Genomic DNA, 23422 nt, shown 5'->3' with positions numbered 1-23422 from the left:
AACTATTTTTTTTAATCCATTGCAATAGTTTAAAGCCATGAAGCACATCAGAGGGAAATGTTCCATGGCACAAAGAGGTTTTTTGATCATAAATGATAGTTCCATATTTTAAATTGCCTCTGAAGTCAGAAGGTAATTTCTCTAACCCAAGCAAAGCTGCTAGAACATCACCACCAACAACAATATGTACGTACGCCAAAAGAAACCATAGGATCATCTCAACAGGTGCAGGAAAAGGCATCTGACAAAATTCAATACCCACGAGAGGTAAAAATCTCTCAGCAAAGCAGAATAGAAAGAACTACCCTAATCTGATTTTTTAAAAAAAGAAAGAAAGAAAGAAAGAAAACTTCAGCTAATATTGTGCTTAATGGTGAAAGACTGAATTCTCTTCCCCTAAGAGCAGGAATAAGAAGATGACTGCTCTCACCACTTCTAGTTAATGTCATATTAGAATTTCTAGTCACCGGGCACTCAAGCTGGTTAAGTGTCTGACTCTTGGTTTCAGCTCAGGTCATGATCTCATGTGGAATCCAGCCCTACACTGGGCGCAGTGGGGAGTCTGCTTGAAGATGCTCTCTCTCCCCCCACCCCTCCCCCCATGCTCCTGAGCATATGCGGGCACACCCATGCATGCAGGTTCTCTCTAACAAATAAATAAATCTTGAAAACAACAAAAAAAAGAATTTCTAGTCACCGTAATAAAGCAAGAGAAAAAAAAAAGACATATAGATTGGAAAGAAAGAAGTGAAACTGTCTTTATTCCCAGACAGCCTGTCTTCATGGAAAATCCTAATGTATCTACAAAAAAAATTTCTAGACCTACTATACAAGTTAGCAAGGTCACCGGATACTAGGTGAATACATGAAAAGCAATTATATACAGGCTAGCAAAGTTTGAATTAAAATGGAAATTTAAAAATCACTATTAACAATATAACCAGCATCAAAAAACAAGACATATTTGGGGGGCAAATTTAACAAACTATGGGTAAGAGCTACACCCTGAAAACCAACAACCTTGCATTTTTCCCAGCAAGACATTTTAAAAGACCTAAATATATGGAGAGTTCTGTTCATGAACGTTAATATTCAGTGTTATCAATTCAGATCAAATCGATCTGAAGCCTCAACACCCCAGTCAAAGTGCCAGGAGGCTGTTTTCGTAGCTACTGACAAGTTGATTCTAATACATCTGTGAAAATGTCAAGAACTTAGAATAGCCAGGATAATTTGGGGGGGGGGGAGTTGAAGGACATACGCAGTAACTGAGTTATGAAAACGCTCCATTAGTCAAGACAGTTTGGCAGCAGGGAAAGATCTGACACAGAGATCAACAGAACAGAGCTCAGAAACAGACCTGCATATTTACAAAGTCTGCTGCAACAACTCATCGGCCAGAAAAACAAAAAAATAAAATAAAATAAAATAAAGAGCACGGATCCTTACCTCACCCTCATTGCCAGGCTCTTCCCAAAACAAACCCATTGTGACTTTCAGAACCAACTCCCATCCCTGAAGCCTGATTCTCAAATAGTTTAAGATTTTATTTTATTTTATTTTATTTTTTATTTGACAGACAGAGATCACAAGAAGGCAGAGAGGCAGGCAGAGAGAGAAGAGGAAGCAGGCTCCCCGCTGAGCAGAGAGCCCGATGCGGGGCTTGATCCCAGCACCCTGGGATCATGACCTGAGCCAAAGGCAGAGGCTTTAACCCACTGAGCCACCCAGGCGCCCCTTGAATAGTTTAAACAGAAAGACCTTTCTTTCTCTTCTCTCTCAAGTTTTTAAAGCATCACTTGCTTGACATTTAATGTCTTCACATATGTTCTCTCCTGTTGCTTTGTTTTTTTTTCTTTTCAAAAATGCAAATAAAAAATGCAAATAAAAAAGCCCAGGCAATATGTTCATGTAACCAGGTATTTTCACTAATTACCAAATGCCGAAGGGCTTCGTTTTTTCACCCACATATGGCGAGAGTGAAGCAGACCCCAGAGATCCTCTCTTAAACGAAATCACAGGCTTGCCCTCCTCGTCATCAGAGCTAACTAAATTCCTCACTGCCCTTTCTTTGGTGTGACCCTCCAAGTGGGTGCTTTCCTTACAATCAGAATCAGCTGAGGTGCTTTTATTTTTTTTTAATATTTTATTTTTGAGTAAAGTCTACACCCAACATGGGGCTTGAACCCACAACCTGGAGATGAACAGTCGCGTGCCCCACCGACCGAGCCAGCCAGGCGCCCCCCAGCTGTGGCGCATTTAAAAGAGCCCATCTGAGGGGCGCCTGGGTGGCTCAGTGGGTTAAAGCCTCTGCCTTTGGCTCGGGTCATGATCTCAGGGTCCTGGGATCGAGCCCCACATCGGGATCTCTGCTCAACAGGGAGCCTGCTTCCCCCTCTCTCTCTGCCTGCCTCTCTGCCTACTTGTGATCTCTGTCTGTGAAATAAATAAATAAAATCTTTTAAAAAAAAAAGCCCATCTGAGATTCCTTAAGAAATTAAAAATAGAGCTTCCCTATGACCCTGCAATTGCACTACTGGGTATTTACCCCAAAGATACAGATGTAGTGAAAAGAAGGGCCATCTGCACCCCAATGTTCATAGCAGCAATGGCCACAGTCGCCAAACTGTGGAAAGAACCAAGATGCCCTTCAACGGAGGAATGGATAAAGAAGATGTGGTCCATATACACTATGGAGTATTATGCCTCCATCAGAAAGGATGAATACCCAACTTTTGTAGCAACATGGACAGGACTGGAAGAGATTATGCTGAATGAACTAAGTCAAGCAGAGAGAGTCAATTATCATATGGTTTCACTTACTCGTGGAGTATAAGAAATAACACAGAGGACATAGGGAGATGGAGAGGAGGAGGGAGTTGGGGGAAATTGGAGGGGGAGACGAACCATAAGAGACTATGGACTCTGAGAAACAAACTGAGGGTTTTGGAGGGGAGAGGGGTGGGGGGTTGGGTGAGCCTGGTGGTGGGTGTTAAGGACGGCACGGATTGCATGGAGCACTGGGTGTGGTGCATAAACAGTGAATTCTGGAACACTGAAAAGAAATTTAAAAAATAAAAAATTTTTTTAAAAAGCCCATCTGAGCTCTGCCCAGAGTTACCAGGGATGGCTCCAGGAATCTCCATTTACAAAGGGCTCTTTTCAGAGAGTTGCTTTCACCCAATAAGGTTTAAAAATCACTAGAAGATTGGTATACAAAAAAAATAAAAACACCTCTGATTCTGTGAAATGATCTGATTTTAAATTTTTTTCTAACGAACATGAGTGTGTTAACAGCAAGCGGACTATAGAGTGAGTACTCTATCAGTGGGACTGGGGCGGGGAGACCAGGCTCTCCAGGTCGGACTACGTGGAGGGCTTGAGCACATAGACTGCTGAATCCCAGGCCCAGCGTTTGATTTAATGGGTCTGCAGTTAGGTCAGGTCATCTGCATTTCTAATGAGTTCCAGGTGGTGCTGAAGCTGTGGGGCTGGTGGGGGGAGGGGCACACTTTAAGAACCACCGAGATGTTTTAAGACCAAGACCGGGAGAGTGACAGAAACCAATTTACATTGGAAAACATCTCTGAGGCAGTAATTTTCAATTTGGGCTGTTCATTATAATCATCTAGGACAGGAGACCCAAGAGCTCTTAAACAGAAGCTCTTGGCGGGTTGGGGGGCAGGTCCCAAGTATCAGTATTTTTTTTTTTAAAGCATCAGTATCTTTTAAAGCTTGCAGGTGATTTCAGTAAGTATCTGAATGTAACAAGCACGCTTTGGTGATCTGTGGCAAAGGTGTTGGAGGCAGGTGAGATTGGCCCACGAGAAGCCATTTGAGACCGTGCTTTATAAACCTAATTACCGGGAGAGGAGAGGGATGACCTGGGTGGTTCTGTTGGTTAAGTGACCGACTTCTTAGTTTCGGGTCAGGTCATGATCTCACGGGTCATAAGTTCGAGCCCCCCACGGGGCTCCATGCTTACCTGGGAATCTGCTTGAACGTTTCTCTCTCCCTCTGCCCCTCCCACTGCTCACGCAGGCATGCTCTCTCTCTCACACATAAATAAATCTTTTTTAAAAAAAAAATGAAAATAAACCTAGCAGGGGCACCTGGGCAGCTCAGTTGGTTAAGTGTCTGCCTTTGCCTTGGGGTCATGGTCTCAGGGTCCTGGGATCAAGCCCCACATCCAGCTCCCTGCTCAGGGGGGAGCCTGCTTCTCCCTCTCCCCCTCCTCCTGCTTGTGCTCTCTCTCTCTCTCTCTCTGTCAAATAAACAAATAAAATCTTTAAAAAATAAAAATAAAAAAAAAAAATAAACAGCGGCCCAGAACTGAAGGATAGACAAGTGAAGTGGGCAGGACTCCAGACCCCCTTCCCTGATGACAATAAAGACTCTCTTTTTTCATCTTTTCAGCTGTTCACTTAAAGGGGAAAAAGCAAAAGGTGCTGAGGCTCTAAAATAAACTATACACGTTTGGGCAATCACTGAGTCCGGCAAGCCCTGAAATCAGCTTGGCTCCGATATTGTCGGGAGCCACTGAGGGCCGCTCAGGGTGGCCAGGATTTTATGTCGCCTAAACGGTCAAGCAGCGAATGGAAGGTGCCAAGTGAGAACCACCCGTGTGGAAAGAGGAGCTTGGGCAGCTGCGGTCAAGGTCTGGCTCGGGCGCTAGACTGCGTTAGGATTCCCTAGGGAGGAGCATCGGCGCTAATGGAACCGAGGGTCGCACTGCTGGAAGGGAAGTGTTGGAGATTTTGTGTCCGTGACTGCAGTCGTTCATCCAGGGGCCACGTGGAGAAGTCATCACGGGGGCGTTTTCAGGGTACATTCCGTGGAAGCAGAAATTCCTCTGGTGCCAGGAATATGACCATTTTTCCTTCTCCTAAGACAAGTGAAGGTAAATTCCGGAAGCATTGTCCATCACTCCCAAGGAAAGGATGCCAAAAAGCCACACAGAACTTGTGATGAACGGTAATTATGTATTAGCCTTGAGGAAAACATATGACAGATAAGGATATCAAGGATTTGGGGGGCATGCCCTAGAGGTGAGCCCTTCCAACTGGAAAACACATACCTCCCGAGGGCCATTAAGTTTTCCCAAGGGAACATAAGGATGGTTGGTTTTGAGGGAACCAGTCGCGGCTTGACTCTTGCCTCTTGCTTCGTAAGTGGATCAGCTGACTGCGGGACATACAAATACCGGATTATGATGTCGTGCACCTGAAACAAATAAAATGTTCTGTGTTAATGAGATCTCAATTAAAAAGTGGACCAGCTGAGAATGTCTCTGGAATGGAGACATCTTGCTGATTCTCCCCACATCCTAGTCACCCTACTCTTTCCAAGGAAAGAGTACCCCTTGCCCCCAGTCCTACTACAGGGTTTTAAAAGCTCCAGGAGGTCCAAGGACATGAGCTCTTCCATGCCCCACAATTATGACTCCTCCCTGAGAGGGAGCCCCTAGAGATCAAACCCAGGAGCACACCAGTACTAAATGGACAAAAGTGTTCTTAAATGAACAATAGCTCTGTTTTCCAACCCTTTCTGAGGATGTATTCAATAAGGTCCCTGAGATTCAAGAATCATGGGTACAACTAGTAATCATTGGTACGTCTTAATAAAACATATTTAACATATGTTCCAGAAATGAGGAAAGAAGTTGGCCCTGATGAGTGGGTAAGAAATCCCCTTGGAAATCGGATAGTTTTCCATTCCATAATCTCAACAAAATTGAAGGAAGGCCAAATCAAGTAATCAGCTAACATATTATCAAAAATCATTTTTATGACCTACAACTATGTGATTTGGATACATAATTTGGAAGGAGTTCAAAAATTCATTGCCACATAATTTGGATACATAATTTGGAAGGAGTTCAAAAATTCATTGCCACTTGGATAACGTGACTCCTTCCACTTCTATATACTTATTTATGTGGGGATATGGCTTCTGGGTACTTACACATAGAAAACAAAAATATATATAAAAGCAATATTCAGCCCTATTTGATTCCGGCAATGACTGGTATTTGTCTATGGACTCATGAGCTAACTGAACAACAAGTCCTATTAGTTTCACCAAGAGAAAAGTGTCCTTAAAAATTTTACCATTTGCATCTAAAAGCCACCTGTCCAAATTTTTTTTATTTATTTTTAAAAGATTTTATTTATTTATTTGACACAGAGAGATCACAAGTAGGCAGAGCGGCAGGCAGAGAGAGAGGGGGAAGCAGGCTCCCCGCTGAGCAGAGAGCCGGACACGGGGCTCGATCTCAGGACCCTGAGTTCATGACCTGAGCCGAAGGCAGAGGCTTTAACCCACTGAGCCACCCAGGCGCTCAATTTTTATTTATTTTAATTTGATTAATGGTGCAGGAATAATCAGTTGTTATGGTCATTCAATCCAGAAGAAGGCTTTTTCCCCGCAGGAAACATCTACAAAGAAGATCACAGGGAAGTCAAGCTTCAGAAGAACAATTTAAATTTCAATTTATATAAATATTTTTCTTGCACAGACATGTGGCAGAACGATCAATAGAAGAATTCCAAGCCTGAAATATGTTATCTTGGTATAAAATTCTCCGCAGGAAGTGGAATGGAAATACGAGTCCAGGAAATGGAGTGATGTAAAATTTCTATTACAGGAAACTTCTTACGGATCTTGTAAATTGAGAAGAGAATCAAATCTCCAAGGCTGGAAACATTTGCGAGCAACGGAACAATCACGGTGCACCAGAAATTACAGATCATCTCAAATATTTAAACTGATACTAGAAAAAAGAGTTAGCAACATAAAAACGGTGGGGTACAGTTACATAAGTTTTCAACGTTCTTTTTTTTATACTTTTTTTTTTTAAGATTTTATTTTCTTATTTGACAGACAGAGATCACAAGCAGGCAGAGGGGCAGGCAGAGAGAGAGGAGGAAGCAGGCTCCCTGCTGAGCAGAGAGCCTGATGCGGGGCTCGATCCCAGGACCCTGAGATCATGACCTGAACCGTTGGCAGAGGCTTTAACCCACTGAGCCACCCAGGCACCCCAGTTTTCAACATTCTTTAAGTGGCTGTGTGAGGGGAAAAAAATGAAACTGGCACTCTAGCGAAGGTTTCTCCCCACTATTCTAGTTAGGAAGAGGTAAATTCCTTGGCTTGTCAAACAAGACTGTCTTTTTTTAAAGATTTTATTTATTTATTTAGAGAGAGAGAGAGAGAGTGGGAGGAGGGAAAGAGGGAAAGAGAATCCTCAAGCAGACTCCCCACTGAGTGCAGAGCCCAATACAGGGCTCGATCTCATGACCCTGAGATCATCACCTGAGCCGAAATCAAGAGTCGGGAACCCAAATGACCAAGCCACCCCAGCGCCCCCAAACAAGACTCTCTTAGATGGTATTTGTCTAATGGATTCAAGCCCAAGAGGAAGGGAGTAGATATCAATCTTAAACTACCAACCTGCCTTCTGCTGCCCAGGAAGAATGTCTTTTTGTAGAGACATGAGGATCTGTGATCAGAAACCCATAGGGAGGCTCGGCTAGGGGCCAAGGGCATTGACACTTGCTAGAAGCAAGGAGGTGGTATTTAAGGACAGTTTAGATATTGCACTCAGAAATAAAGAGGGCTCATTCGTTCTCAGTGAGATTTTAAAACCTGGAGCAGTTTGACACAGAGAACAGGAGCCCCCCCAAATGTGGACAGTCTGTAGATTCAGGAAGACATTCTGGTTTGAAGATAGAGGCCATTCTGAAGTCTCCTACTGAAGGACGGAGCCTTCTGCAGCTGACCCGACGAACAAGCTTACCTCTTCCAAGTGGCAGAGTCATTCTGGAATTCTTGGGAATCTTGAGTTTCACACATCTGTGAAACCCCTGGCTCCTAGAGGTTGAAGGTCTTGTCCAAGGTCATGCTATATTTTAGTGACAGATATAAGAAGAGAGTCCATGTCCTCTCTTCCCAGTCTTTTGCTATTTCTACAGTATGATCCGAAAAGTAAAGCCGAAAAACTGTGTCTCTATTCCTAATTTCCCACATCATGTAATATTTTACACATAAGAAAACGTCGTTAAGGTCAACGTAAAAGCAGCTAGTGTGGCTTCTAAAGCCAAAGGAGAAAGATGCCAGGTCCCCAAGTGCATGATGCAATCCCTCACTGGATGGGAGGAAGAAAATCACTTTAAAAACAGTCCTGAGGGGCGCCTGGGTGGCTCAGTCCGTTAAGCGTCTGCCTTCAGCTCAGGTCAAGATCCTGGGATCGAGTCCCGCATCGGGCTCCCTGCTCTGTGGGAAGTCTGCTTCTCCCTCTGTCTGCCGCTCCCCCTGCTTGTGCTCTCTCTCTCTCAAATAAATAAGATCTTTAAAAAAAACACTATTGGAAACCCCTCTTTCTAATGAATACTTGTACCCCTGTTGAGACAAAAGCTTGGTCTGGCAAAATTTCCCTCTTCCTTTTCCTGGAGATAGGGGGACCTGTGGGGCTTCCTCGCCTACACTTGCTGCCGTTCAAAGCAGAGAAAAATCCCCCCCACCCCGTGGTTTTCTTGCTGCTGACGGCACACATCACTCTCCCACAAGCAAGGCAGAAGAAGATGATACAGGATTTGCTTATAATTAAATCTGTAGGTAACAGGTCAGGAAAAATAAATCCAAACCTTCATCGGAAGATTGAACGGACGGGATGGAAACACATATTCCGCCAAGCTACTAATAGGTCATTTTCTCAAAAACACTTATGATGCAGCCTCTTGGTTCCTACTGGTTCAGGCTGTAGAGAGAGAAGTGATGATGAATAAATAATTGACTTTTCTAGGAACTCGTTTATAAAAGCCCGGGTAGGGGAGAGGGGAGGAGGGTCCTTAAAATCTGTGTTCTATGAGGTCTGTACAGACACAAAGTAGATTTCATCCAGACCGAAGAAGAGAAAAGCTGACCGAGGAGAGAAGAGGCGGAGGAGTGGATTGGCAAAGCCAAGTTTTGACAGGAGAATGAAACAGAAAAGAGGAAGGGATGACAGAAGGGGAGGACAGCACAAAGCACTAGCCAAGCTTGACAATGGGATGTCCTTTGTGTCCTGGAGAAAAGAAAGCAGAACAGGTTTAAAGAAGGTTTTTGGGGTGCCTGAGTGGCTCCGTTGGTTAAGCCACTGTCTTCAGCTCAGGTCATGATCCCAGAGTCCTGGGATCGAGCCCCATATCGGGATTCTCCTGCTCTGCAAGGAGCCTGCTTCTCCCTCGTCCTCTGCCTGCCACTCCCCCTGCTTGTGCGCTCTCTCTCTCTCTCTCTCTGTCTGTCAGATAAATAAATATCTCTAAAAAAATAATAAATAAAATAAAGAAGGTTTTGGACTACTTGGAATTTCCAAGAGGATTGTGATCTCCAGGGAGAGGGAGTCATGCTGAAGTAGAAACCCTGAGGAGCCAGCGGCCAAGCTGAACCCCCACCAGAATCAGGGCACAGCAAGGAGGGGACGACCAGAAGGATGGGCACCAGTGGCCCAGCGTGGCTGCTTTGTCTCTGTTTCCTATTCCGAGCGTTAAGGTGTAAAGAGGAGGGGCACCTGGATGGCTCTGTGGGTTAAGCTATCTGACACTTGGCAGGGTCGTGAGATCGAGCCCCAAGTTAGGCTCTACACTAGGCATGGAGCCTGCTTAAGATTCTCTCTCTTCCTCTTCCTCTGCCCCTCCCCCACTTCTCTCCCTCTTCCCTTCTCTCTTTAAAAAAAAAAAAAAGATGTAAAGAGGAAACAAAAGACTAAACGTATCAGAGGACCCTGAACTTCTCTTTGCCTCCAAAAGAGACTCTTGTCATTGAGTCTTCCTGGGGACTGTATGCCCAGGGGATCCCTGTGCACTATGAGAGCTAAAGTATTGTCAATAAACAGTACCAAGAAATGAGTCTGATTATGACTTGCGTCCAGATAGTTATGCAATCGTATGGGAGATTGCTTTAAAAATAGTAGGGATTATCCGATCAGTATCCTAAAATTTAGGAACATGGGTGCGTGCCCGGGGATTGAGTGACCCCTACAGCCAGTGCAACCCTTGGGCAAAGCTTTAGTTACTCCAAGGCCATGGCTAGCAGTCTGCGTTTATGATGATGGATAATTTCTCTGTGAACAGAACTGAAGGCATCTCACAAACACCACACTTCCACCCATCGATTTCAGGACTATCCTGGACAGGACTTGTAAAGACCTCTGAGGTCCCCAAACATAGATTTTAGTTTCCCCCCAAGAACTGAAGTTTCTAACTTCAACCTCTTCCTTCCCTCGGGATACCTTGAGACCCCATGGCTTTGGAATGGGTCTGTCATATATTTACACGTCCTTTGATACCACCTCCTTCACAGAGACCATGACCCAGGAAAGCTGGCATCTCCAGGCACTTCTAGACTCCCCTCCTCGGACAGCTCTCTGCATGGCCACACCTGGCAGGGGAGGGCAGAGTAGCTCTGCCCTACTCAGGGTCACTCTCCACCCTACTTTCTCCCCTGGAGAATATGGACGTGAGACTTAGTAGCTGCAGGCCTGTGGGCTTTGACTATAAATCTTCCTAAGTAAGCAAAGATCTTGACCTACCTACTTTATCGTGTCCTCCTCATTCAGTCCCTCAGTGTACTACCTTCTAGGGGCAGAGCCTGTGAACTCCTGCATGGCCACGTCTTGCTTGCTGCTGGCACTTGGAAAGGCAAATTTCCACTCTCTGTGAGGACCTCAATACCTCTGTGATGTCACCACCATAATCAAGAACCAAGGTATGTATCTAATGGAACGGGAAACGCGTGTATTGATGACCAACAGGCCTCGCCGAAAGATTTTATTTCCATTAACAGTTGAAAGCAAACCAAACCAAACCAAATGGGAGTAGTTATTGCTGATTCATTTTGACAAGTCAAGAATTGATCCTTGAAACCTCACTGAATACTTAAGATGTGTTCGATCCCATTTGAACTCTTATCACATATTTCATAAGACAAAGGGCAAAACTTCTGCTGCAAAGCCAGCAACCAGAATATTAGACCCCAGGGCCCCGAGTTTTTATAGTTTATGCTGAGGGGGTAACAGGTGGCAAAAACTCTCCAGACAAAATATTGCATTTTTTCATGAATATTGCTTCCATGTTCAGCATTCTAAGGGAAATAACTAACATTTGCTCAGCAACCATAAAAGATAGAAAGTTTGGTGACTATTTATTGAGGTTTTCTCATTGCCTGAAAAATACCTTTTGTTTTTTTAAATGAGCATGAAATAAAAAAGAGAATTGAAGTAAGTCCTAGGATTCCCCAAAACCTTCAATATCTGTTGTTTCACATAGGGTGACAACAGGTGAAGCTGGCAGTGCTATGTCCACACTGGCAGGTGAGGAAATGTGTTCAGAGAGGTGAAGTGACAATACCAGAGCACACGGACAGAAATGTCCAGTCTTCTGTTTCTTCTTCACATCGTAGTATCTTGAAATATAAAATGGAGACAAAACAGGAGCCCACACTCCCCAAAGCAAGGTATGTCATTTTCCACTATCCAACCAGGGTTTACTCTTAAAAGACCTCATACTTGAATTTAAAGGTGGTTTTCACGTATGAGCAACAGATAAAATAATGTTTGAATTCTATCCGCTTCTTTAGTTTTTTTTAACTTTTGTTAGTGGTTGCTCTAGAGTTTGCAGTATACAAATCTATGTGTGTTTTCAACACTTCATGAATGGTACCTCTTTTTTTTTTTTTAAGATTTTATTTATTTATTTGACAGACAGAGATAGTAAGTAGGTAGAGAGGCAGGCAGAGAGAGGAGGAAGCAGGCTCCCCGCTGAGCAGAGAGCCCAATGCGGGGCTTGATCCCAGAACCTGGGATCATGACCTGAGCTGAAGGCAGAGGCTTTAACCTACTGAGTCACCCTATTGCTATAATTCTTTTGAGCAGTTATCTGTTAGACCAACATCCAGGTGGGTGAAACAGACCACATCCACATGTCACTTTACGGGCCCTAAATTCCAATGGGACAGAAGCTCCTTTGTTCAGGAACTTGCCCTATATCTCTCTTTATCTGGCTGTTGATTCATATACTTTAATATTATTTATAATAAATGGGTAATCTAGTAGTAAACTAGTTTCCTGAGTTCTGGAAGCTCACCAACTGGAATCTCTCCAAACCACACCCTTCTGGTAATTTTTTTTAAGATTTTATTTACTTACTCTAGAGAAAGAGAGTGCACAGGATGGAGAGGGAGAGGGATCTGAAGCAGACTCTGCTGAGCACAGAGCTCAAAGTGGGGCTCAATCCCACAACAAGATCATGACCTGAGCTGAAACCAGGAGTCGTATGCTCAACTGACTGAGCCACCCAGGTGGCCCACACCCTTTTGGGTTTTTACGGAGTCTTCAATTCATTGGCATGATTGATTAAATCATTGGACATTGGCAACTGAGTCAACCTCCAGCTCCACTCCTCTGCCCCCAACCCTCTAGTTGCAAGGATGCTTTCCCTAAAAACCAGCCCCCAGGAGCCTGGGTGGCTCAAGTGGATTAAGCCTCTGCCTTCGGCTCAGGTCATGATCCCAGGGTCCTAGGATCGAGCCCCGCATCGGGCTCTCTGCTCGGCAGGGGGCCTTCTTCCTCCCTCTCTCTCTGCCTGCCTCTCTGCCTACCTGTGATCTCTGTCTGTCAAATAAATAAATAAAATCTTAAAAAAAAAAAAAAACAGCCCCCATCCTTAGGTGAGGTCCAAAGGTCATCTCATTAACATAACAAAAGACTCCTTTATTGTTCTCTAAATGGGAGTAGAGACCAAATATATATATTTCTTATTATAAATCATAGTATTACAATAGGTAAAGCTTCCCCCATTCTGGCTTCATTCAAGATTCTCTCTTTGGCTTTGGCTTTGGCTTTCTGCGGTCTGAATAGGATATGTTTAGGCATAGATTTTTCTTTTTTTTTTAATTATTTATCCTGCTTCTTGTTTTCTGAGCTTCCTGGATTTGTAGTTTGGTTTCTGTTATTAATTTTGAAAACTTTTAAAGCACTGTCCCTTGAAGAAGGAAGGAAGGAAGGGAGGGAGGAAATAAGACTAGAAAAATGGAATCAGAGCATGAGGTACAAAGCAGACAGGATATACCATTTCAGACATTTGACCAAGATTGTGTTAAGCCTCACAGAAAAGCAGAGCCCCGGTAAGACCATAAGTGAGGGCTCTCTGAAGATACCATATCCCCCAGGGTACCTGTCCATCCTTCAGAAGCTCCTTACTTTGTCGTCTCTGGGTGTGCTTGACTGACCGCCCGGTGAAATGGGTAAGGGGGACAGTCTACAGTGCAACGTGATTCGCTCTCCCCTACTCACTACAGCACAACCAAGTGGGCCTCTGTACTTACCCTGCGTCAAGCCATACTCTGTCCCACCTCAGGGCCATTATCTGCGCTACGCCTTCGGTAGTGATCTCCTCCACCCATATGATTTGTAATTACTTATGTTATTTGCATGCCTGTTGGATTTCTGCTTTCCCCATTATATATAGGCTCCAGGAAGAACCACTAAACAGCCCACAGTGCTTGATACATGCTAAGAACTCCTATTTTTCAAAAAGATTTATTTTATCATTTATCAGAGAGAGAAGAGTGCACATGCACACATGAAGAGGGGAGGGCCAGAGGGAGATGGAGAGAGAGTCTCAAGCAGACTCCATTTCGAGCATGGAGCCTGTCACAGGGCTGGAGCTCATGACACTGAGATCATGACCTGAGCCAAAACCAAGAGTCAGACACTTAACCAACTGCAGCACCATCCAGGTGTCCAGAACTCTTAAATATTTAATAATGAATCACTCACTTGGCCACTGTGGTCAGTGAGAATTCCTGCCCCTTTTGCACAATCACCAGAACAGGCCATGGGATGAAAGATACCATCAGAGCTGAGGGAGGAGAAGGAGGGAAGTGGAGGCAGGTGGTAAGAGTATGGTAGAAGAAGAGTCAAGGGACAGCTGAGACACACGGGAGAATTTGTCAAGGAAATGAGGCACTGGACTAACCATGAATGCATTCATAAAACTAGCCATGGAAGCCAAGCGGGTTGAGAGGGAATAGGATAGATAAGAGTACAGAATGCTTGGGGTAAGGCAAAGTTCAGATACCCAGGGGCCATGCAGTGCCAGATAGGGATATTTCTTAATGGCCTGCCATTACCAAGCCATCAAGAAATCAGGTTCCCAGTTGATTTCACTGACTTCACAAAGTCATGTCACCATATTGGAAAATGAAATTCTCCAATAAGACAACTAGAAACACAAAGGTTTGGACATGAGGGTATCTCCTTTTCCTTATCTACAAACATAATTATCCTGTTGAGAAAGGAAAGATTAAAATCTTTGAATGAAGTAAGTGTGCCTTGGAAAGAGCAATACAGCTCCTTCCAAGTCAGAACCACCTGGGGCATTATTTGAACTTGGTTATCTAGGTTGGAACCAGCAAAAATTTAGATCTCTCACTAAGATTGCATATCAGTTAAATTTATACACTTTTTAAGAAAATTAAGTTTAAAAAATTAATAGCAAAACTGAAATTTGATTTGATTGAGTTGATCCAATAAGACTTTTGTCTATGATACTGCCAACATCTGACTCTGGTGAAGTCAATTAGACACGAAATCCTTGAATTCTTGCTCCTGAAATACAGAGAAAGTATATTTTTCTCCATCTTATTACATATTTGTTAGTTATGAAATATCACATATATGACCCCCACGGGCCTCAAAAGGTTAATTATCCAAATTGAAGGTATTACATAATGCATACCTAATAAATAACTTTTTTCTTCTAAATTGAAAGATGAAAGTCCAAGGTCACCCAGTTACTAAGTGCCCAAATCACATTTTATCAGAATCCAGTTTTGCCCATTTTATCATTCCAGAATATCTTCATATCACACATTTAAGGTCATTGGTTGAATGCCATCAATTTCTAAGCATATTCATGGATGAATTTCATTGTTAGAAAATTAGAAAGCTAAGGTCAAGTTTACCAAAATATTTTAGAACCTTGAAGTTCATCTTTCAAGTTGCTTTCTCTTTCTCTCATCTGATAGAACTGAAATAAAATTTTGGTTCCATTCACCCTAAGGAATTAAACGACCAAATGTTAGCTCTTTTTGATAAGATACAAAAGATACTTCCCCCTTCCATTCTCTTGATGGTATCTTTGCTCTCGCCTCATGTTTCCCAGAGATAACACTTAACACCTTCCCAAGCAATTTTTTCTAAATTCTCCTAGCTGATAATCAGAGCAAATTCAGGGCTTTGAACATAGAAAATAAACTAAATAGAGAGAAACTGGAATTATTGCAAGTGCAGACACATGGCCCAATTCCCAAGATTACTGGAAATGAGGAAAGGGATTGATGAAAAAAGTTGAAAAGGTCCTGGATGCTTGCCAACATAAGTGACGGCTTAAAGAGTCAAGACACAGGAGGAAGAAGGGTGAGACTATGGATAATCTGGCTGAGGATCTAAAATAGCAATGGCCAGAAACATTTTTGACTTTCATAACAAAGTGGATGCTACTAGCACCTAGTGAGTCCAGGTCAAGGATGTGCTAAATACCATACCATGCACAAGATAGCCTCAGCCACCAAAGAAAGAATTATAATGTACCAAAAGTCAAGGCTGGGAAACCATGTTCTGAGAGATTCAGGTGCTTCTCCAGTCCCTTTTACCTCCCCTAAATGTGTGGGGCAAAGTTTACTTTTTGGGTTCCTCCTTACCATTGTCAACAAATAGGACTAAAGTTTCCATACTGCCATCATGCCTCCATAATGCTAAAGTGACATGGTAGATGACTGGTCACCCTTTTCCTGTCCCCAACTCCCCTGTACAACCGAATCCCCCCAATACAACCTAATTCTAATGCTCATTTGGCATATTTATGCGCCTGACAACGATAAACAGGAAATAGGCTTCTTTTTTTTATGTGTATCTATTTCCTAAGAAACTGGAGACTAGACCACATCTTCCTTGAATGGCAGTCTACACTGTAGCATCGGTTTAGGGATTTCCAGGGCCTGGGTGTAACTTAGTAGAAGAAGAAGGAAGACAGAAAGGGAGTGTTGACATCATGCCCTGAATCAGAGTCCTACCACTTCCACCAAGGGATGCTCAGAGCACTAGGCAGCTGCCAACGAGAGGTTTAATTTGCCATTTCCCACCCTCCCCTACCCACTCAACCCACAGGTAAACTGGGTTATTCCAGAGCCTTCAAGGCTTCCTTGAGGACCTCAATGGATTATTAAGCATTAGCAAAGACTGCTCTGTAATGAACATTACCACTTTATCCAAGACAGAAGATAAGCAATGAAAAGAAATACTTCATGCGTGGCCCGCAGTCCTCGGTATCCCAGCACCTCGTCCAATCTGATTTTAGTCTTTAAATGAAATAATAATAATCTAAGGTACTTTTTAGGGAAGAGAAACTCAATTATGAAAACATGAACAAATATCCGCTTTATACACTTTGGCTTATCATTAGGACCATAACCGCTGCCGTGTATCAGATTTTGTCATTCACCAGCTTAAACTCCTTTACTGACATCTTATGGCTCTATGAATAAAATCTAAGTTTCTAAAAGTTCCTGCATGATGATTATTATTCTTCATGCTCCTCCTTGCTTCCTATGTTCTGTCTCCTTAATCTCCTGCTACTCAGGTATCCCAAGCTCAAATGCCCCCTCTTCAGAGAGACCTCCCCACATAATTATTAACTTTTTTTAAGTAGGCACCATGCTCAGCGCGGAGCCCAAGGCGGGGCTTGAACTCAGGCCGGGCACTCAACCAACTAACTGAGCCACCCAGGGGCCCCTTCCCACGTCGTTATTATCACAAGATCCTATCTACTTTCCTTCCAAGCACCTATTACACTTATCATTAATCTTTTTAGTATGCTTTTTACTGCTCTCTGCTAGACTGTTAGTTAGCTCCCTGAGCATAGAGGTCTTATCTGGGTGTTGACTGCCACCCAGAGCTTAACGGAGATCCTGACACATAACAGTGACTGACCATATTTATTGCATAAATTAGGGAATAAATCCATATAAGCAAGACATTCTCCATAAACTGCAATTATTCAAACTATAAGCTCCAGAAATTTCAAATGTAATCACATGGCCTGGGCTACTTAGATGAGTCAATATAGAGACACAGAAGTATGAGTCCCCAAGCTCTGAAATGGAGAAGGACATAGAAACCAGCCAACGTGCTGACATCATTGATTAAGTCACACAAATAACCCAGTTTTCCAGATGAAGGCAGTTAGCCTGTACTCTTCCAGTTCATCTAGGAGACTCACACAGAACAGTCTCATTTCCCCATCAGCGTAGATTGGATTTGGATGCTTTTCATAAAAGCAAACATTTTATAAATCACTTCCACCAAGCTGAAATTGGAAAGAAATAAAATCAAAATTATTCCACAGGATCCTGTAAATACTGTGCCCTTTAGGAAAGTTAAATTATAACAATGTGTCATAACTAAGGCAGGTAATTGGGAAAGTCATCAAGAGCTCACTAAATAAGCATAAATATGTATTTGGGCCCATCTATGTGTAAGACAAAAATTTCCAAGTTACACACTTCAGTACAACAGCAGTCAAGACACCGTTGGAAAGAATGCGCCAATTATGTGAGACCCTTCAACTACCATCTGACAAATTTTACTATGAATAAAAGTATGAATGAAAACGCTTCTCATGGGTCTTTTAAAAGTAAGAATAATAATATCACACTTCCAAGCCCCAAAGGCCTCATGATGTGGTTTCAAGATGGCCGGTGCTCCACCACAAGATGGCGGCTCTGTTCCCCAGCCGCTCTGGAAAAGGTATGCTTCTCCGATGTAGGACTATTGTGTCCTAGTTAAGTATTTCATACATGGAAGAGAGCCTGTGAAATTACTGATGCTTTTCATATTTTTAGTTTGTGTGAGGATTCTGTTTCTGAACCTAGATCCTTCTCTTCCCCTCACTGTCCATGCTGCAATTGGCCTCAGCTAAAAATGCTGCATTTGTTTTGTAGTATTCTCAAATATCACCCCAAAGGTAGCAATACAATTGTTAGCAGCTACAAGCAAGATATATATATTTTTGAGAAAGACAGAGTGACGGTGCACAAGTGGGGAGAGGCAAAGGGAGAGGGAGAGAGAGACTCAAGCAGGCTCCATGCCCAGTGGGGAATCCCAGGGGCTCCTCTCAGGACCCTGAGATAATGACCTGAGCCAAAAATCAACGGTCAGATGCTTAACCGACTGAGCCACCCAGGTGCCCCTCAGAAAAAAAATAAAATAAAAATTAAAATATATATATATTTTATTTTTATTTTACTTATTTTATATATTTATATATATTTTATAATATATATGTTTTATATATTTTATATATTATATATTTTTTAATTTTTATTTTATTTTTTTCTATATATATATATATATATATGTCAAAAGCTTTCACTCCTTGTATTTATACCACAACCAGCTAAAGATCCAAAGAGAAAAATTTTAATATCAGAATCTGACCACCCTCTTCTCCTTTCTCCCTTATGATTTATTAATTTGATTCTTTCTGTTTTAGGGTTCCCTACTCATGACGACTTAAGGCCAATAAAGCATTGACTTCAACCATCAACTCTGCTGCCAATGTACATACCATGCATTATGCACTATACCAACTTTACTTCTCAGAACTCACACCTGTGAGGAGGGGTGCTCCCCAGCGGGGCCTTCCACAGCCAAAGAGGGACGATGAAGCTGGTTCTTGGAAAGTGGAAATAACAGCTGGAGACTGGAACCACGTGCACTGGCGGAGGCAAGAAGCATCAGGACAGGAACAAGGAACACACAGGGGACCACCTGCACCTTCTCCTTCCTCCCACCTTCTGGTTGCTCTCTAGCGCCACCTACAGGAAGACCTAATAGAAAACCAGCAGACAAAAGAGCGGCTCTCCAGCGTCCAGCGCCCAGCATTACAATGTGGGAGTGGGGTGGTATAGACAGGTGCATTTGTAACTGAGAAACAAGATCACACCCCTCCCCCCGGATCCCAGCGCTCAGGTGCACACTCACTCCAGAGGCTGCTCGGTGGAGGAATTCAACTTGTGTACTTCTGGAAACAGATACGGACTTCTGGTTATCAATGTTGAAACAGAGCATACAAGTCACCCCCTAAATCTCCACTAACAGAAGCAAAAGGCTGACGCCAGAGATAAACACAACCTTGATCGTATGAAGCATCTTAACTGACAAAATATCAATTGGGCCATAGCGCTCTGAGACTTCAAAGAATAACAAAATCAATCCCAATAAGTCATTTTGTCTCAGTATAAATGGTCTGTCTTTCTGCTCTGCTCCAGAGTGAATACAGATTTCTCAGTAATTCAAGCGCTGATGAACCGTTTGGTAGATTTTCCTAGTTTATTTCTTTTCTCCCCTGCTGGGTTTCTTTTCTGCAGACCCAAACACCCACTCATCTGCTTTTCCCTCCACTCTGAAAGGTTCAGTGGAAACAAACACAGGACCACTAACTACAAACTCTGAGGCCTACCAGTCAAATCCTGTAAAGTCTGGGTTAAGGCAAGGCAGTGAGCAGAACACCAAACCCATGCCTCCAGCAACATACTGTTTCAGGAAGAAGAATTTCCTCTGCCCTTCAAGATCCTTCTAGCTGGACCATGAATCAAATTGACAGGAGGCTGATTAACAAGAGAAAATCAAATTTTAGCATATATATGGGGAATCTACATAGATATGGAAATTCCAAAGGCAGGCAACATGACACATGCATTAGCTAAAGAGAGGGGTGAGTTCTTAGGATCCGGATGGGAGAAAGACCATTAGCAGGAAGGTGAGAAGAGATGTTTGGAAAACAAAAGGGTTCCTCTGCTATGTAGATACATAGATATGTTTCTACCATAAAGGGGAGTCTGTTAATAGCTCTATTCCTGGTACAAGCAGGCAGTTGAAGGAGAGGTAAAGAGCTTTTCCTGAATCTGCTGGGTTTTGATTGCTTTTAACTCAGAATAAAGTTCAGTGCCAATGTGGCTCATCAAGGGCCTGCCCTTGGCCCCCACAATACAGATTTCCTCAAAACTTTATAGTCACAGGGAACCCTCCTGCACTGTTGGTGGGAATGCAAGCTGGTACAACCACTCTGGAAAACAGCATGGAGGTTCCTCAAAAAGTTGAAAATAGAGCTACCCTATGACCCAGCAATCACACTACTGGGTATTTACCCTAAAGATACAAATGTAGTGATCCAAAGAGGCAAGTGCAACCCAATGTTCGTCACAGCAATGTCCACAATAGCCAAACTAGAAAGAGTCCAGATTTCAATCAACAAATGAGTGAATAAATATATATATAAATAAATATATTTATTTATTTATATATATATATTATTATTTATATATAAATATAAATAAATATATAAATATATATTATAATTATTATATATTATAATATATTGTTTATATATAATGTATATTTATGTATAATTATAATATATATTATATTATTTATATATATTATATATTATATTATATATTATATATATTATAATATATTATTTATATATAATGTATATATAATATATATGTATATACACATATAATATATATTATTTAATATGTATATACATATATTATATATGTATATATTTTGTATATATATGTATAACGTATATACATATACATATATTATATATAATATATGTATATATATTTTTATATATACGTATAACGTATATACATATATAATATATAATATTATATAATATATATAATACATTATATATAGTATATATTGTATTATATATAATATATAATACAGTATATATTATATTATAATATATTATATATAATATAATATATATAATACATATATAATATATGTATATACGTTATACGTATATATAATATAATGTATATATAATATATATGTATATACGTGTGTGTGTGTGTGTGTGTGTGTGTGTGTATAGTACACAGCCATCAAGAAAAAATGAAATCTTGCCATTTGCAACAATTGTAAGGGCCTGGTTGGCCAGAGGGAGCCATTTCGTTGTGGGCTTGGGTTGACCCTGCCCCTCCCAGAGGAACTTGCTTGCAGGCCCCGGATATGGGGGCGGGCCAGGCCGGATGGAGACGTCCAATCAGTGGGGCGTGCATATATTTGCTACGGTGAATTGGAATTCAATTGGCCACCCATATTGCTGACTGAGCGTGACTGTGCAGTTTTCCCTGTGTGTTGCAGTCTCATTGGCCACCTGTGTGTGGGCCGGGCTCAACCACCTCTATAAAGGTTTGTCTGTGAGGCAGGGGAGTAGTAGTGATAGCGTAGTGGTCATTGGGAGCCTCGTGGCTGTCGGGAGCAGCATCGTGGGAGCAGCATCTTCGGGAGCGTCATGAGCCGCGCCGGGGAGAGGCCTCGTGACTAAGGGGAAGTGTCGGGTAAGGGGAAGCGTTGGGGTCAGTGTCCTGGTCGTCATTACCTCTTTGTAAGAGACAGCGCCGACAAGTCGGTTTGATTTTTGATGCTTGGCGTGAAATAAAGCTTTGCTTGACTTTCACTTTGTGTCGGTCTTGTTCCTTTGCTCACGGACCCTAACACAATGAAGATGGAACTAGAGAGGGACTTATGCTAAGCAAAGTAAGTCAATCAGAGAAAGACAGTTATCATATGAGCTCACACATATCTTAATTTTAAAAATAATTAATTAATTAAATACAACAGTATATCAAAATAACACGACACCATGACCAAGAAGTATTTCACTGGAGGAGTGCAAAGACATTCAGGAAAGCAGCGCCATACATTATGTCATCAAATTGAAGGAATCCAACCGTCATTTTGGAGGGACATGACGCATGACAAGACAATAAACCAATCTACCGAAATCAGTATTGCCATATCGCATGTATGTTAGTATTTTTTCCTGAAATCAAGAAATGTGGGTTTTTAAAAGATTTTATTTATTTATTTGAGAGAGGAGAGAGAGAGCACGAGCCAGGAGGAGCAGGGGGAGAAACAGACTCCCCAGCTGAGCAGGGAGCGCAGATGCTGGGATCATGACCTGAACTGAAGGCAGCCACTTAACCCATTGAACCACCCAGGTGCCCCCACGAAATGTTTGGATGTACAGCTCAAAAGGGTATACCAGGTGCTGTGAAAAGGAGTGAATGATTGATTCTGAAACATGTATCAAGGAAGTTTCTGGGCTTTAAGCACATTAAAAAAAATTATACAGACACATTTATAAAGCAAGTCCTATAAAGCAAAAGAAAACCGGATTATTGCTAGTGATATCCACAAATCTCCAAGGGAAAGAAAGTTTGACTTAAGACTTCCTCTTGCATAAAAAGGCATTTTCAATGTATGTAAAAATTAGGGATTCTGGTCCCAATCGTTTTTACAAATATACGTGTGCACACACCTGCACGCACACACACACACAGGCATAAATACCGACATGCACATACATGTATATCTTCGTCTTTCCAAACCTAGAGAGTGAAAAAATATTTGCTGGATTTCAACAATTCCTTTGCTTTAACATTAGTGTCTTTTCCACAGAATCAAGTAAAAGTCAAGGCCAGTTTATTTGATGTATTTTCTTTAAATTAGCATGTATCATATGATCTCAGTTTTCCAAATGATTCCTAGCTATCCTGCCTGAATATATGAATTGAAACCCCCACGGCATAGAGTTCACCAAACACTAAGAACATTCTTTCTGAATGGGACTGTTGAGAGATTCCATTTTCCTTTTCGTTATGACTCAAATTCTTATAAAGTTTATATCCTTTTTACAAAACTAATACAAAACTAATAAAGTCCACTGCCTGCAAAATGAAAAATAAGAGGAGTAAAATGAGAAGAAAAAGGAGAAAACAATTAGCATTACCATGATGAGTTTCCCTTTATAATGTGTTCAGTGTGTCTGTTGGATGAGTCCAAGAAAACACTCTAATGGAGTTTCCATTCCGTAAATTTGATTTCACTGCAGGAAACATGAGCCGAGACAGCCATTCCCATCACTTAATGGGCATCCCTGCTTTCTCCTTATTCAATAAGACCGGTTATAGCTAGAGAAGGCCTCCCATCTCCTGTCTGGGTTTCCTGAGTGTATTCTCCTGGGTTCTTTCACTTCAGGATTAAACGACTCAAGCGTCAGGGTTTCATCTCTTTCCCAGTATAAAAGCCAACAGTTGTCTTGCCTCAATGGGGTGACAGATGTGCTATGATTTTGAGGAGAGGCCATCTGTGCCTTATTATTGAGCTCTAAAGGGACCTCCTGGCCACACCACAGCTCGCTGGACTCTGATTAAACAACAGTTGGTGCCATAGATGGGACACACTGATGGATACTTTGAGTCACAAGAAGAAAATCTAGGAACTACGTCTTAGCACTCA

This window comes from Martes martes (genome assembly GCF_963455335.1).
Source record: "Martes martes genome assembly, chromosome: 5".
In the NCBI taxonomy this organism is placed as follows: Eukaryota; Metazoa; Chordata; class Mammalia; order Carnivora; family Mustelidae; genus Martes; species Martes martes.
This window is presented reverse-complemented; position numbering follows the sequence as displayed.